This window comes from Phasianus colchicus, chromosome 5 (genome assembly GCF_987193195.1).
Source record: "Phasianus colchicus chromosome 5, bPhaCol1.hap1.1, whole genome shotgun sequence".
NCBI lineage: Eukaryota > Metazoa > Chordata > Aves > Galliformes > Phasianidae > Phasianus > Phasianus colchicus.
Window position 1 is genome coordinate 44766788 of NC_143440.1, and position 15939 is coordinate 44782726.

At 45.5% G+C, this 15939-nt stretch overlaps 1 protein-coding gene across 7 annotated transcripts in view; it reads right to left on the reverse strand.

The window, feature by feature from the left end:
* FOXN3 (forkhead box N3) overlaps nucleotides 1–15939 on the reverse strand; it is a 228412-nt gene that overhangs the window by 166389 nt on the left and 46084 nt on the right. The gene's annotated exons all lie outside the window — the stretch shown is intronic.

The window sequence follows — 15939 nt, forward strand, 5'->3', positions numbered from 1 at the left end:
GACACCCTATCCCTGGAACATCTGACATCTGCTTGTCAGCTCAAAACAGGGCATTTATACTCAACAGTACGTGTTCCTGCTTTTGACATAGACACATGAGGACAAATGGCTCTTGTTAGCTATGAGACCACAAATTCACCATGCACAGCCGATGCACTTGGCTGGGACAAGCAAGGCCTGAGACAACTTCAATTCTAACTTGCAGATTTCAGCCCACTGTGTCTTACTGCCATTGGTACTGGTTTTACTATCTTAAGAGCTGGAAAGCCGTTCATAGCGTGGGTATCAGTGCAGGGTATTTCTATACTCTACATTCTGAAATAGAATATACACAGGCTGCTCTGAAAGTGATGCCTCCTATTTTATTATGTTTGCCCACGACATCAGAGGCAGATGTTGGTGGTACAGCAGTGGAGAGTGAACCTTCCCACCAATATCCCATTCTGATTTGTTGCTGTGTGACAGATGGCAGCAGAGGGACACTCTGACAAAATGGCATCCGACATGGAAGTGCGCATGAAGCAAAGGTGTGTCAGTGAATTCCTCCATGCATAAGTGATGGCATCCATGGATATTCGTCGATGCTTGCTGAATGTTTATGGAGATCAAACAGCGGATATGAGCACAGTGAGCATTGTGTTTCAGCAGTGGTGACAGCAATGTAAAAGACAAGCTATATTCTGGACAGCTACGAATATTTCTAAAAGAATGCCATGAGGCTCTTGATCACAGCTGGCAGAAATGTATAGTTCATGGTGAAGACTATTTTGAAAAATAGCATTTTGTAGCTGCACGTTTGTTCTATCAAATAGTGTTCTTGTGCTCTTAGTATCTGTTGTAGTTTCCATGGAAACAAATAAGAGGCATTACTTTCAGAACGATCCATGTACTTAAAAATATCTTCTACTCCGTTCTGCAGAGTAATGCACAGAATGGTTGAACATGTCATCTTAGTCTTATTTTGACTTTCTCTGACAATTGTCTGGGATACACCAGACAGCTCTTCCCCAAACACCAAGTCCCGGCTGCATTCTAGAAGCACATTTCCAGTTTCTTACTCAACAATGACTCACCCTGTATTTCCACATGGACTTCACAGATCTTTTGGTAAGAAGCTAGAGCGGGCACTTTCACTAATTTCACTTGCACTGAAGCTTCTCACAGATGGTGGAGGACACAGGCATAGCTAGCTTTCAGTTACAGACCCACATGCTAAAATCACAACACTTTGTTGCCACAGTTCTACCTTTTCAAGTAAAATTTTCAAACATGATTAAAAGGCAAGGTCCTTCTTCTATTCTAGCTCAAAAACTTAAGGCCTAGTAGTTCATTAGACGCCACAGAAACTCAGTCACGCCATCTCTACATAGATCTGTACTATTATTTATGTGTCAGTAGCTAAAAGTTTGCACATTCAAGGCACAGAAAATACTTGCAAGAAAACAATACCACAGAAGACAAAACACTTTACCAGCAACCACATTAAGACCGAGAAATGTATAGCCACTGAATATCTAAATAAGGAGACAACACAATCTCCATCCTGTTTACATGAAAACCTTTATATTTCAAAGTAAATTCAACTTAGAACAGCTCCGAGACTATCTAAAAATTGATTTGCAAGTGGAATAATTGATAAAACTCTTGGGTCCTTACTTCTGTGTGCTCACATAATGGTAATTAAAGTTAAGCACCTTGAAAAGCCTCTAAACAAGCACACGGAAATACAGAAGAACCTCTGAGTGGGGATTATGTATTAAACTAATGTTCATAATCACGCTCAGAAAGTTTGCTCTTTCAAAGCTTGAAACAGAAATGTTAATATTCTGAGGCAAATAAAAAACCTTAAGCTATTGCAAAAGGCAAATTTGGAATCAAGTATGTAATAGGTAATAAAACTTCAAAGGACTATCGTGCACTCCAATTAAAATGCCCAAAATAGAATTTGAACAGCCTTGTCATTTCCAAGGAAACTTTTTTTTCCCCACAGATAAACTGATAAACTCAGGTGAGCATCAGAGTACTATTTATTTTAGGAATAAGCATACTCTTTCATCTGTGCTGCAGTGAAAAGAGCACAGCAACACAGACCAAAGTGACAAGCAAAGCCACTTTGACCTCATCTAATCTCCTCCACATTATCAATCCTCAGAAATCTTCAAGTATGAACAGCCAGCACAAAAGAATGAGTTGCCATACACTAAGAGTAACAACAGGAGGTTGGGTAAAATAAAAAAAAAATTAAAAATCCCCCCTTCCCTATTTCCAGGCAATTAAGTGGAAATTCTCCATTTTTTGGAAGAGGAGTGGTTGTCAGTCTACAGCATGATGTAAGCCACAAAAAGGAGCAAGCTCTAACAATTTCTGCATTGCTTGCCTAGGAAAGGCAAAAAGCATCCTTGTAGAAGGTAGAACTTCTAGCCATGACTTTACAATGAATGACCAAACAAGAAGAAAGCAGAAGGGCCCTTATTACCAGGTTTGGCCATACATCTACAGCTCCTAACAAGCAGTCTCACCATGACTACTTGTTGGACAGTGTTGTAACTAGAGTCCATGCACAGCCCTGCTGGGTGAAATGAGCCTTTTTCATTGCAGTCCATAAGCCATAATCACACATCCTCGCAGTCCTAGGTGACAGCCACATTCAAACAAAAGGAATGGCTTTGGCATGATGCACCAAGCTGGTAACACAATGGTTTGCAAACAAAGCAAAAGGATGTTCCTCAGAACAACACACAAAAGTCACAGCAGGGCAGATGGCTACAAGGAGTAATTTTGTAATTAAATCAATCCACATAAAACAAAGTGCATGATATTCATGGAACTGAGGTATTTATATCAGCCTATGGGATTGTATTTAAGAATTGTCCCAATAACAGAAGAGTATCTTATTTGATTTAGGGACTTGTTTCCATTCAACGCGGGGTCAAAAACTGATTCCCCAGTAGCACAGAACTGAAGAACACCAAAAAAATCCCAAGCACCGTATGAAAAACACTTTGTTTTATTTGGCATCTTTAATTTTTACAGGAAAAAGAAAAAAAAAAAACACTTATTTCCAAAACATTTAATACTTTGTAAATTCTCAGAAATGCATTTATTCTCAGACAAGTTCAACTTTACTCCCCCAAAGCCTGTCCAAAGTTATAATAAAATCAAGATACTTTTGTTTTTATAAAGACTGTAATGGGAGTGTGACCATTTTCTTTTCTTCATTAGCAGAAAAATGCATGCATGGGACATAGGAGGAGAACCTAATAATGTCTAGATTTGAGGGAAAACAAAAAACAAAACCAGGATAACTGGAGCAACGAAGAGAACAAAATTTAGAGAACTCCATTCCCGTGGCCTGCCAGAGTCTCATTCAGAACCTCTAACAGAGATGATGAGGACAACCTGCTGTAGGTGATCTCACTACACTCCAAAGCCATGAGGTCCTTCATTAAGATTAGGATCTCATCCCAGTCCCTGATACTTAGCATCTTTTCCGCAGATGGCCTGACTTGAAGCTAACACTGCTACTTTATTTCCTCAAATGCTATTTCAGGCAGACAAAAAAAAACACAAGTAAAATACTTAAATAGGACAAGGCTGCATCTGCAAAGCCTGGGCAGGATGGGCCTCCCTGGAGGCAGCTTCCTGAGGGAAGGATGACCACCACAGCAACACCAGCCCACAGCCTCCTGGCACATCTGGATCTCACTCCAGCTGTACCTAGCACAGCTGCTGGGCACTCGCCAGCCACCTGGAGCTTCAAGGTCCCCACCTGCTGAACTGGGGCAGTCACTCCATGGCAAGCGATAAATCTGGTAGACCTCCAGACAATAAATTCCTAATTCTTCTATTTTCCTACTGGCAATTATGTCAGTGCTTTTCTCACGAGAACAAAATTCCCAAAGCCCCCACAGTACAGCTTCATTAAGGGATCATGTTAAAAATCAGAGGATTCCACTAACTTTAAAGAGCTAGAGTAAAAACATCAGGTGTTAGGGAGGCAAGTATGCTGACAGTGGATACAATACGTCAGCACTTACACACCAGCTGAGGAACTGATACAAGCATATGTTTAAATCTCAGAAGAGAGAGACCTAGACCAAAACAGAACTGGAGGAGAAGCTGTTCCCTCCGTGAAGTGGCACTGTGTAGGAAGAAAACGCTTTTTGCTGTGTTAAAACATCTCAACATTCTCCCTGCTTTTCTTCTGCTTTCAAAACAAGACTTCCACACAGATCAGTGGGAGCTGAATTTAGTGTATTAAAGCATGAACAGTTTTCACCTCGGGTGCAGCAGCAGATCAATATGTGTACCGTAGAACCGAGCCTGCAGAATTCGCTCAGACAACCTCCCAACTACAACAACCAGCAGTTTGCCAAGGAAAGGCTATTGAAGCCTTTTATAGCAATTCAAGCTACAAAAGGATGTCCCTCTACATATGATCAGCACAGCCTGGCATATCAAAGCACCTTGTAAGTCTTGGTGCTCGACATCTTTTTTTTTTTTTTTTTCCTTTTTTCTTTTTTAAGCAATTATTGTTCTGACAAGTAACCCTTGGGCAGCATCCAAGAATAAGAGGAACTTCTGCCATGGGATGCCTGGTGCGTTCCTCCTCCACAGAGCAAGGCAGTAAAACCAGCAAGCGGGTACATATCAAAGCAGTGCCACCCACCCCTACCCACACTGTGCCCCAGCAGCACGAAGAGTGGCCCTTCTGCTCCCAGGAACAGCCCCTCAGCACCTGGGGCTGCTTGGGGTGCCAGCAGGGGACCCCATGGGCCTCTGACTCTGAGTCAGCCACCACCGCACAGAACAAGGGTTGGGTTCTAAGGCACTTTTGGTGGGTGGACCGAAAGCCCAGCTCTGGGGAGGTGACCAATGAAATTTGAGGGCATATGTCTGCATGGCTGCAAACACTGCTTATGGGTGTCAATAACCTCACTGACAGCTAAACCTCTCTTTGCCCCTCGATTAATGAATACAAAACCTGACAAGAGCAATTGAGGATTAATGGCCCGTAACTGCTTGGCCACCTTGCACTGGATAGGGTCAAGTATTTTAATGTCAGGAGAGAAATAGCTTCTCCCAGCTTGCTGCTAGCTCAACGAGGACCCAATGAACTCAGAGACACGAGGGCTGGGTGCTTGGAGCTGCCACATTCAGCAGTGGCCAACCACAGCTTGGTCAGCCTCAGGGCTGGCCCCCCACACAGAGGGCTCCCAGCTCCCCGCTGACCGTCATGGAGGAAGGCATCATCCAAGCCAGGCCCATGCCAGGGCAGCACCTCCAAGTGGGCATTGGTACATCTGCCTCAGCCAGGACCAGGATGGTGGCAGCCCAGCCCTCTCGCTGGGCACATCTTAGCGCAAGAGAAGGGTCATCCTCCTGCTTTCTGATGCTGCTCTTATACTACAAAACCATTATGACAACTGCACAAACACACCTTTGGCTCAGTTTTCTAAATTGGAAATGACTCCAGAGTGCTCAAGTCATCCCACAGCAGCCAGGCTCCCAAACTACCATGCTCACACTCAAACTATACAGATCAAGCAGCACTCTTCTGATCTGAATCCCTACACAGATGCCCACACATCGCCCTCAACTCTGCCTGAATCAGGGTTAGCTGATTATTCAGCTGCTTTATCCTGGGGAAAAAACAAACAAACAAACAAACAGATAATCTGGAGATTAAACCAGAATGACTCTTCCTGAGAAATTGCTTTCTGGAACAAACAGCAAAGAAAAAAAAAAAAGCAAAAAGCAACGTACCCAATACTGCACCCAGGGGAAAAACAAATATCCCAGTTGCCTATACGAGAGTCTAATAAAAGTGCTGAGTAAATCTGTAACCACATGGCCTGAGCCTCCTTCTAATTCCCTTCAGACAAACCTTTCCAGGGCAGAAGTAATGTCTGTAAGACCACTGACCACACGCAATCTCTGAGTGCAGATAGGAGTACATCATTACAATAAAATGCTGTGTTACACTCGGCACACCTTCAGACAACAAAACAGCCTGCAATAGTTAAGAAAATGTCTCTCTCAATCTCCCCGTTCCTCAGTTTCTCACATGCAGGTAGAGGAAAAGACAGGGAGCAAGGAGGGGAAGGATGACCCTGTAGAGATGACGTGGGATAAGCACATGATGGTCTTCAACCTGCTCTGATATGACAGGAGCAGGAGCTACACGGGCCTGGACAATTCCCACACCTGGGATATGTTCACAAGCACATTTGGGACATGGATCTCACAGATGTTTCAGAGGCACTCCTGGCACACATGGATGGCTGCTTAACATCCCAGCTGACACCAGCCAGGCTGCTGGCAGGCTTATCCATCACACCGGGGCTTCATTTACATACATTTTAACTCAAAATGTCCCCAGACAGCTCTCACACATGCTCCTGGAATTCTTGTAGGTCCAGCAGTAGCCACAGCTCTCCCACAGAGTCACTGTCACCATCCCCACCAGCACTGGATCCTCGCTACATCCATCAGCATCCCCTACAGAGGATCCAGGAGCTGCTCAGGATATCTATAGGTATCAGCCCCTGAAACACTGCCACGGAGCTCACAAGCTCACACACTGGAGCACATCAGAGGATGGTGAAAAGTAGTAACCTACAAATGCACCTTCTGGCCCTTTTTCACCATTTAAATCCATTTATGTGGATTGGCTGTGTCCAATGTGTCCACAGGGCACACAGCACAGCCTAGTCATGAGCCTGGCAGTGCTTTAACACCACCAGCGAGGTTCACCAGGACCATGGAACTCTGAAGCACGAAGTCAGCTCTGTAAACCCAGAATGAAAGGAGACCAAACCACTCCTGAGCACATTAGTCATTGATAACTCTTCACTTCAGAAATGCAATATTGAGGGCATTTCACATATTTCCTGGCGGGGAGATTACATGGTGCTTTTTAAAAATGGATGATCAGTAAGATATAAATGCCCATAGTGAAGATCAGCAAGAAATTCCTTCTAACATACATATATGTATACACACACAGTAGAACTGGAGTATTTTACCTTTCCCCAAAAAAGCAATTGCTGCTGTCAAGTACACCCTTCTATTTTAGCCACATGCTCTTTTTAAGAATAGCTAATCAGAAAAGCACACAGAGGTATTTAATCAGTTTTCTCTTTCTTTAACAACCTCATGTTTTGGTTTGCAACTGCTGCCAACTCACGCTGGGTGGAAATTTAGTACTGTCAGCATTTAATTATTATTTTACCACAGATTTCTCTACCTTCCTACAGCGAAGAAATAGCTAGGAATAAAACACAGCAATGAACTGCTTTTCCAGCCATTAGTTCCTGTATTTGCTATTGAGCTGTACTGGAAGTGACCACTTCAGGACACCCAGAAGCTGGCTCTGCAACCCCCCATGGGGCAGAGCTCCTGGGGCACCCTGCAGCCGTCAGCAGGCTGAAAGGAGGGCTGGTGGCTCTCTCCAGGAACAAAACACTCCCCTCCTCCGCCTGGGAAAAGTAACTGTGGCATCTAACACCCAGATGAACAACAGAAACAGAGGCACCTATGCCGCCTGCTCAGTGTCAGCTCTACTCACAGCACTTGGTTCCTGGAGTGAAGGACATGAGCTGAAGAAGCTGCGTGCAGTTCCAGTTGTGCCAAGCAAAGTAGAGGGAAATGGTGGTGGTCACTGGGAGTATCTGAATGCCATTTTGTTAGGTTGTGCATTGCATTTGACAGAGCTAGCAAAGGAAATGAGAAGCGATAAGTGATAGTGCCATGATTAGATCAGCCACCTTGGGAAAGGTGCTGAAGCAGAGATATTTCACTAAAATAAGGAGAAACCTGGGAATAGATTTCTGGCAAGTGATCACAAAGCAGATATGGCCAGAATTAGAAATGGATTTTGCAGGCAGATAAAACGTAATAGATGGAAGGTAGCTCAAAATGATATATCGTGAGGCTCTACAGAGTGACTATAAAGTTTGTTCACAGTTATTTAACATATAGAAATCCCAGAAATACTTAACTTCAAAATACACTTGCTGTGTTATTAATTTTAATGAGCAGAAATAAAACAATGTTGCATTCAAGCTTTCTAGCAAAAAAGGAAACTGCCTTCTCCCCAACTATCCACCCCTGGCTTCAGCAGAGCTGAGTCACTTCACACAAGGTAAGTAGGACAGGAATCTCTTTTGCGGCTTCTATCATGAAGAAAGTTGCTTTTAGAATGAAAGATGACTACTGGCAGTGGTAATTAATGCATTATAGATTACTTCCATAATCTAACCATGCTTCCTTCTGCAGCTCACAGGTGAAACAGTTCTTTAGGCTAAAGCTAAGCAATTTTAGGGGAAGAAGATTAGCTTTGTTAACTACTATGAAGGCTTCAATCATCCTGCTGTCCATGTTTGCATCTCCTCATTTACTGTTAAATTTAAACATAAAGGCAAGTAGCTTCCTGCAGTCCCATAGCACAAGATAGCCAAGAAAGGTACCTGGTGAGTATGCTGCCAGGGGGAAAGGCTGCTACCAGGGTTTGGTCATCAGATACCAGAAATAATTGCCACAAGAAAGAAAACTGACAACACATCTCCACTTGCTCCAGTAACCACCAGAGGTGGAGATGAGCGCACAGGCTTACAGGTCTGCACACCAGTGAAGGCCAAAAATCTGTGTCCAGAGGACTGAACTGGCCCTCTGTTCCTGGCTTGCCTGGTAGAGCTGTTATATTTTGCACAGAGAATTAATGGACTGCATGTTGTTCATAACAAGATATAGATTTCACAGTTACAGCAGTATAAATCTATGCCGCAATGTATCAGTGTGTATGAAGAGGTCATCCCATCCACTGGCTCCAAAGAGCCTTACGTACATCACTCACACTGGCACATGGGAACACTGACATAAATCACCATGCATATCAACAGAGAATGTGCTTGAGAGAGCGAGGGTGTCTGGGGAAGAGCAAAATATTAACACCGTTTACCTATGACTGGAATACAAATGGATAATAACCGTTATCACTGTATCAATGATAGCAGTGGAGCACCAAGTCTTGCATTCATAAAATCAGATGCAAGTGCCGCTGCATCCCACGGGAGCTTCCCACAAATGCACAAAAGGTGGACTTTAAATACAAACCATCTACCCTGATCAAATGCTGAGATATTCACTGAAGCTAATTTTTTCATAGATATCAGCTAAAAAAGGAAGAGTCCATAGATTTTGGCATGAAGTGGAACAGGCTTCATTTTTAGCCAGCACTTGTTCCCACGCTGGAACCAGGAGAAGGCTGGCAGAGTTTTGCAAAGTGTCACTCTGCTGGCTTCAATGCCTGCAGAAGCCAAGCCACTTCCCTGCTCACAGATGTGGCAGACCCCCTTTTGGCACACAGGCTGCAACTCCTGCTCCCTGGGTTTGGAAAGAAAAGCTTGATTCCAGCTCTACCATCTGGGAGACTCCACCAAAACAAAGTTCTACTTTTAAAGTAAAACAAGGTGTGGGTGACTCCTGCTGTCTTTTTTTTTATCATCACTGTTTTGTCTGAGCAAGAGATGGGAGGGTGGTTTCTGTCTCTATTGATCAATATTCATGTGGTTCCCTGCCCATTCATTCACGTGCTGAAAGTGTTTTTGACAGTATAAAATCTGCTGAACGTAGGCAGGTTAGCAGCAGCTGCTAAAGAAACGTCAATAATTCCATGCATACTCTCCAAATCTCCCCCATCTTCATATATATATAGCAGGCAACAAAAACTTAAGTGTGTGCAACACAAAAGAGAGGCAAACATTTATACCAGTGTGGGGACTTCTGCACTGGTGCGATTTCTGCTCCTAATGCTTTATTCAGGCTGCAGGTTTTCAAGGGTCAGGAAGAAAATCACTTTTCCACACCATACCTAGGACGGAGCGAGGCACACGGGGTCCTCACTGTCCTGCTAGCCCAGCTCTTACTCTAACATGGAAACAGTATCTAATAGTAGTAAGCCTGTAAACAAATTCAGAATGAAAATTACTATGGGGAAAAAAAAATTAAAAAGAACAAAAACTGCTCCAGATTGCAAAAGGATTTCTGAGCTGCCCACATCACACCAAAAACAGCCATCCTCATTTGAGTAGAAAGAAACTCGCACAAAAAGGCAAGAAGAAGGAGAGCTGGCAGGGAATAAACAGTGCACAAACAGTGCAGGGAGCAGGCAGAGTCCATTAGCATGGGATGTAATGCTCCTATGGAGGATGAGCAACTGGGCAACACTGATACTATTATCAGCAGCATAGCAATGGCCGTGTCATGGAGCCCCTTGATGGAAGATAACACTGTCTAGCTAGTATAAAAATAAATAAACAAACCTTCACTGCTAGCACTGAGGAATTATCTATCCCCTTGATAAAGGGTTCAAGGCCCACATAATTATTCACAGCTCATGCCTCTGAAGAACGCCATGTCACTCCTTTTATCAACTCCAAATACTGTTTGCTAAGTTCGTGCTGTTCCTCCATCCTGGCTGACATTTTGCCCTGCAGTGGCTCTATGAGATTACAGAATGGCCAAGGCTGGAAGGGACCTCAAGGATCATGAATCTCCAACCCCCCTGCCACACGCAGGGCCACCAACCATTCCACCTAATGCTAGACCAGACTGCCCAGGGCCCCATCCAATCTGGCCTTGAACACCTCCAGGGATGGGGCATCCACAACCTCTCTGGGCAGCCTGTACCAGTACCTCACCACTCTTTCTGTAAAGAACTTACCCCTGACATCCAACCTAAATCTCCCCTCCCTCAACTTAAAACCATTTCCCCTTGTCCTGCTGTCACTCACCCTTTCAAAGAGTTGATTCCCCTCCTGTTTGTAGGCTCCCTTTAGGTACTGAAAGGCTGCAATGAGGTCACCCCGCAGCCTTCTTTTCTCCAGGCTGAACAAGCCCAGCTCCCTCAGCCTGTCCTCATAGGGGAGGTGCTCCAGTCCCCTGTCATCTTTGTGGCCCTCCTCTGGACCCTCTCCAACAGCTGTCTTTTTTGTACTGGGGGCTCCACACCTGGACGCAGTATTCCAGATGGGGCTTCACAAGAGCAGAGTAGAGGGGAATAATCACCTCCCTGTCCCTGCTGGCCACCCCTCTTTTGATGGAGCCCAAATGGAGATGCTGTCTTCTGGTCCTCCCGGTCCTGGAACAGCAGCTTTGGACCCTTTGATCCTTCCCACCAACCCTCCCCACATCCCCATTCTCTATCACTTCTGAACAAACTTCCACTCACCTATCACTCAGGTCTATAACCTCTTTCAGCTCTTCCTTGCTTCATATCCTTCCTCTTTTCAGAATACTTCTGCACAGACCTTCAGACAGTATAAATCAGAGTAATTCCACATACTTCAATAGCATCATACCAATTCACAAGACAGCTTATGCTCCACTGCTTCTAAAAGCAAATACAATGATGGATAAATAAAAACTCTCAGCCCAATCTTTCAGCACCTCCTGCATTTGTAACTGACCTGCTAGAAGCCACACTGTCTTTGATACATCACTTCCCGAAGATCCCAGCTGGCCCTTCATTCTTCACCACCTCCAACTCAGAAGTTTTCTGCCCACCCCCAGCTGTGCTGTGCTTCTTCTGCTTCCTGAATACGCCTTGCATAATTCAGACTCATATAGTCATTGAGTCCAGCCATCAACCTCACTGGCTTAAACCAAATAGGTCATAGCATAAACTGATGCGAGTGATACCATAATAAGGCCCAGTGTCTTTATACTTTCCAGTCCACATCAGTAGGTTTTGCAAAGGCTCAGAGCTTGGCAGACAGCATCTCCACCTAAGCACTGCTATCTTTGTATGTATGTTTGTAAAAATAAGTAAATAACAGGGTTTTTTTTTCCTAATATCTATCAGAAATAAATAAATAAAGTCTTTCTGAAAATCAGACCAGTACCAGTACCTGCATTTGGGTTTTTCTGTTCCTGGAAAGGTGTCAGACTGCATGGCCACAATCAGGCCCTTAACGAGAGTACTTAGGAGTTCACCACATGCACAATGCCAGAATGATGAAATGTTAATGAAGTGAAAGTGTATTAGTGAATTATTAAAATTTTGTTCCTCTCCGCAAAGCAGAGAGTGAGGAAAAACCCAGTGAAGATAATGATAAAAATAGGATCAAAACATTTGGATCCCTTCTCCACCTTCAACAACAACAACAACAAAAACAAGCCTTCAAAATTGGCTATTAAAATTAGCATATTAATTGGGTGGCTGCTGCAAACGATCTACTGTAAAATCCTTATGGAGACAAGCTGGAGTTTGGGGCACTGCAAGATTCAACCCAGTTCTGGGAGGGGACTCCACTACCATCTTCACTGATTCCTTACATCCCCTCATGCCTCTGCTTCTTGTCAGGGTGAGCCTAGTGGCCATGAATTAGCAGTGCGAAGATCCCACAACAGGGATGGCACAGTGTGGGCCCGTGGGTCTGGAAGAGTATGTACTCTTGATCAAGGCAAAGAGAATGCCTGGTGACAGGCAGAGAATTAAGTGTAAGCCACACCTCCAGCCTGTCTGTCACCCCAGGCAACAGGCGAGTTTTAGGGAGAGGTCTGACCCACACCTGAGCCAAAGCCCTCTGGAGAGGAACAAAAGAAATTAAAATTACTGGAAAATCTCCAAAAGGCTATGGAGACTGGTCCTCCGCTTTGATGGGCAGAGGTCACGCATCATTTGAGAGGAAATGAGAGCAAGCTCAGAGAGGCTGCTGAGGGGCATTACTGAAGCAGAGGTTCTGGTGCACGGAAGGCAGCGGGAAAGCAGCCCCAAAACAGCACCCTGAGTGGTGCATGGCTGCACTCATCAAGATCAGGCTGAAGGAGGCTGCTGCTTTGAGAGGTTGAGTGCCAAGAGGCACCATTATTTCTGGTCCCCCTTGAGAAACAAATCCACACCAATAAAGGACCAGAAAGACATACCCTGTATACATCCCCTCTTGACAGTTAATTCAAGAGGTTTAGGAGTGCCTTCCACACATATAACCACATGTGCATCACCCACATCCCCAGCATGGGGAACCCCAGAGTCCACACTGGGAAACACACGCCAGGCTCTGCAGGAGATAACTGGGGGGTGGGGGAGGAAGGCTGCTACTGCCTTTTAACTACACAGCACCCAAGATGCAGACAGGTGCCAAAGAAGGTCCCAACCATTCATCTGTCACTAACAAGCTTGCAGGGCTTACCAGTCACCTTCTCTCACACCCAGGAGCATTGCAGCTGAAGCCAGGGAACAGCTCCCACTACCTGATCACAAACACAAGTGATTCTTTTGTTCAAAAAGAAAATGAGGAGAGAGCAGCACCCCCAGTTAACGACCGCCCCTGAGCGCTCAGTGTCCCCACCACAGCACGAGGCACAGAGGTGAGCGATAACAGATGACCAGCAGCAGCTGGGCTAACACCAGGGCAGCAGTCCCATGCAGCTCAAACTACCTAAAAAGCCTCACTGAGCTCTACCCACCACCTATGCCCATCAGCAGGCACTTCCAGCGTGGGTCATCCCACACTCTGTGCCCAACCATGGGGTGCCTGGCTCCTCCCTGGGCTTTGCACACAACCAAGGTGCAGGCCTCTCACAGTTGACTTCAGGCCCCAGCAAAGGTACTGAGCCTTACAGCGACGGCAGTCGGGGTCCAGGTTGCCCTGGCTCCTGATAGCTGAACTCCTGGCACCTTAAGCAAACAAGAACTTCCAAACCCTATGGAAGAGCCATCCTCTGAACAGTGCCTCTCCTTACAGAGCTTCACGTTGGTTTTCCAGAACCAGCTGATCACTTCTGAAAAAACAGCCATAATTTTTACATTTTACAAGAAAATGCTGCTTTATCAGATCCCTTTTTATTATTATTATTATTCTTGTTACAGTCTGACTTTGGCTTGGTCGCAGCAGTAGGTAAGAAGCCAAGTGCGGTTTCACAGACATATCTCAAGCTGCCGGCCAAGGCCGTGCTGCACTGCGTTATGTCTCAAGTCATGAACTGGCAAATTCCATCACTGGGCAGGACAACCCCACTCCAGCCCCATTTCAGCTCCTGGAGAGTCCTCAGCCCCAGCACCCCCTTCTACAGCCACAGCCCCTACCTGCACAATGCCCCACATCAAAAATCACTATGTGAAGCAATCTGAGCAGCTCCTGACAAGTTTATGCAACTGTTCCATAGTTCCCAGTCCCAAAATCCTCTACAGAAGTTCAGTCCAACACCATAAATACTCTGTTGTGAGCTGACAGCAGAGAACTGGTTCTTATTTCCCCAAATCTCCCCACCTGCAGAAACACAGCAACCCAAGCCACAGCCTCACTGTTAGCCCAGGCCTCCCCCCTCCACGTCCCACCCAGCCCCAGCTAATTAAGGAGTCATTTATTGACTTGTAATCTTAGGCAGCCCCTGTGAAGTGTTACATTTCAGTTTCCTGTGCTCAATTTCCATGGATATTTTATATATATATGAAAGGTGATTTATGATCCAGGATAAAAGGCAGCTAGGAGCACAAGGATTGCCCCTGTTAGTAAAATAACTGGTGCACTTTTTGATCTTCCTTTCTAAGGGAGAAAAAATCACCTGTGAGTATCCACACTGAATATTCAAATCATTAATTAGGCTCGAAAAGTATAAAATGCAAATGGCATAGTTTTGAAAACGTAGCCCAGAGAACTTGAAGGGGAGGAGGGTAGTATAATAAAATTTTAAAAAATAAATAAAGCAGGCAATACCACAAGTACTGTACTTCTTGCATTTCACCTGGCAATGGCTGGCATTGCAGGACTTTCTCTAACTACAACCATTAGAGCCAAATACAGTTGCAGAGACCTCAAGAACCACCAAGGGTAAATCCAGTGAGACCCAATCCCATCTGCTTCCTTCACTCGGAAAGCAAGCAGCCGACGCACTTCCTGCAGATAAGGGTGCTCCCGACAACAGGAAATTCTTTCCAGAAGCAAGCCCACTTTCGCTCCAATGCCAGGCTTTCTCCGTGCACACTCCAAGAAGACTCCAAGCAGCACCTGGCTAGTGGGAGGCGAGGTGCAGCCCCAGGGCTGCTTGTCCACATATAGGGACAGTGCCAGCCCCTTCCCTAGAGGAGGCTGAGATGCCCCTGTAGGATTTGCTCTGCTCCGTACCACTTGACTGCCCAATAACACAGAAAGGGGAATCTGCAAGCAAAGTACACGGAGGGCAGCAGTGATTGCTGGAGATTTCAAAGCAATGCTTTGTCCCATGGTGAAGCACTCAGGTACTTCTCCCAGCTTGGTCACTGCAGAGCGAGGATTGAAAGGAGCAAGAAAATAAAATGTTTTGGAGAAAACACAGCGGACACTCTGAGACATCTTCACCAAGGACAACAGAAATCATCTCTTGTCCAAGAAAATAAGCAGAAACACTGCAGCCTTTCTTGGGAGTTTGCTGGGGAACACCTCTCTGCTGCTCTGAAGCAAGATTCCTCTCCTTCCACACGTAATAAACACTCAATAGCCCAACGAAGTAAAACTTTAATTGCCCAAAATAACAGCCCCATTTTTTCTCATGTGCACGTGTACACAATGAAATGCGCGTTATTCTCCTACCTACAGTTCTGTCCTCAAACTGCACTCCACAACCAACAAGCGATTTTTTTTTTTACTAAAACCAATTGCAGCGGCTGCCCACAACCCCCTGCCTCCCATCTCTCTCAGGTGGGGTTGGAGCCGCGAAGCAGCAGCCGTAACACCCGGCTTCGCACCGTTCCACCTTCGTATCATTTTGCTACGGGAGGAACAAAGGGCGCTGCCCGCCCCGAGGCCGCTCCCTACACACGGGGCCGCCCGGCCGGGCGCTGCCCATTCCCCCTCGGCGCACCCCGGGCCGGCGGGCGGCAGGGCGGGCGGCGTGGCTGGCTGCAGGATGACCTTGGTTTGACAGGCACCTTCTCGGGTTTCAACAGATGCTGTG